Source organism: Sapajus apella, unplaced genomic scaffold (assembly GCF_009761245.1).
Source record: "Sapajus apella isolate SASKATOON/1434 unplaced genomic scaffold, GSC_monkey_1.0 scaffold13, whole genome shotgun sequence".
In the NCBI taxonomy this organism is placed as follows: domain Eukaryota; kingdom Metazoa; phylum Chordata; class Mammalia; order Primates; family Cebidae; genus Sapajus; species Sapajus apella.
The window spans coordinates 5,282,972-5,284,946 of record NW_022436953.1 but is presented as its reverse complement, the minus strand read 5'-3'; positions in this window follow the sequence as shown (position 1 = coordinate 5,284,946).

Sequence of the window (1,975 nt, the reverse complement as noted above, 5' to 3'; positions counted from 1 at the left end):
TCAGGGAGCCGCTTGGGGAACAATGGTTGCCACCGACTAGCTGAATTTCTTACAATCACACACCATACCCCCTGATCAAATAGCTCCTTTGTCCGGCTGATATAAAAACATGTCATACAATGATGATTTGGAAGAATGACACGGGTTTGCCTTTCACAGAGATCAGAAGGGCTTGTTGTGCAGCAGGGGGAAAAACATCAGAGTCAAGGAAAACCTGGAGAATAAAAGGAGCAAATGGAAACAGACAGCAACAATAAGAAAAGGGCAGGGTTGCTGGAAAGACAGACAAGGGCTTGGTTACCAGCAGGGAAACCGAGCAGCCAGGCAGCTCCAAGGAAAGGCCTGCTGGCTGCCCAGGAACCAGTTTCACAGCGCCCCCTTGAAACTCATGAGAAACTCAAGGAGGTAAAGAAATACAACTTGGAAGAAGAAATGGCCTTGATTGGCTTGTAAACGCCGGGCTGTATACACAGCCCATAGGAAACGCAAAGGACCTGAGAGATCATCTTATCCAAACCATTATTTTATCGATGGGGACGCTAAGGCCTGGGGAAGGATGGTGGCTCAGTCATCACCCAGATTGTCTAGGTTCAGGTCTTGTTTCACAATTGCTTCTCCTATTTCTTGGCTTTGAAGATGGAAATGCTGGAATTTCTCAAGCACTCTATGTTCAGAGAGTAGAAAAGATGAACATTAGGGGTTGAACTGAGACTCCTGCCTGAACCAGGGATTCTAACAAGGAACTCAAGCAAAGTACTGTACTTCTGTGTGCCTCTGTTTCCCCATCTATAAAGTGAGGCCACTCCTGAAGGCAGGCAGGCAGCCAGCCACAGGCTCAGCCATCATTTATTAAATGCCCTCTGTGCATCCCACCCTGGAAGAGGGCACTGGAGAGACGAGGCAGGGAGCCTTGCTAAAAGATAAGACACAGTCCCTGGACCCAGCCAGGCAATCTAGAGAGACTGTGTGGACACCAAACCCTGATTCTCAGCTGAGGCCTGTAATTGAGGTGAGCAGGTTTCTTGTCTGTTTCAGGAAGGTCAGACTGAGACTTTGTTGTTCCAAGAGAGAAGGCTCATATAGCAAGATTCCTGCAGCTTCCAGACATCAAGTAGGTTTACAAAGAAAATGACAATTGTCAATGTCACTAATTAACATTCGCCTCTAGTGCAGCAACTGTAAGTGGATCTGAAGCCTTTATATTAGATTTCCTTAGAACTCTGTGGAGTTAAAAAACAGGAGTATTTTGTGTTAATATACTCCCCTTTATTCACAGATCCTGAAATCATTTACCAATAGGTAGCCAGTTCTCAATGCTACCCCTGTGGGGAATGTGGCAAGTGCTGCTCTCCCCGTTCTCCAGGTGGGAGGCCTGGGTCACAGAAAGGCTCTAAGTCCTGCAGTGGGGGATGGAATACAAGACTGTCACCCTCTCCTTCAGTGTTCTGGCTTTGGACCAAAGAACAAGGTGCTGGAAGGCAAAACTGAAGAGTAAACCAACAGTGGATGTGGTAAACCTCTGTTATGGGAAAGCAAAAATGTTGGCCGGATGTGGTCGCTCATGCCTGTAATTCCAGCACTTTGGGAGGCCAAGGCAGGTGGATCACAAGGTCAGGAGTTCAAGACCAGCCTGACCAACATGGTGAAACCCTGTCTCTTCTAAAAATACAAAAATTAGCCAGGTGTGATGGCATGTGACTGTAATCCCAGCTTCTCAGGAGGCTAAGGCAGGAGACTCTCTTGAACCTGGGAGTTCAAGGTTGCAGTGAGCTGAGATGGCACCACTGCACTCCAGCCTGGGTGACAGAGCAAGACTCCATCTCAAAAAAAAGGAAAGCAAAAATGCTTTCGCATATATATTATATATCATATGTAATATAAACATTTAAACATGTATTATATATTATATACATATTCTATATGTTATGTACATATTATATATATATATATATATTTTTTTTTTTTTTTTTTTTTT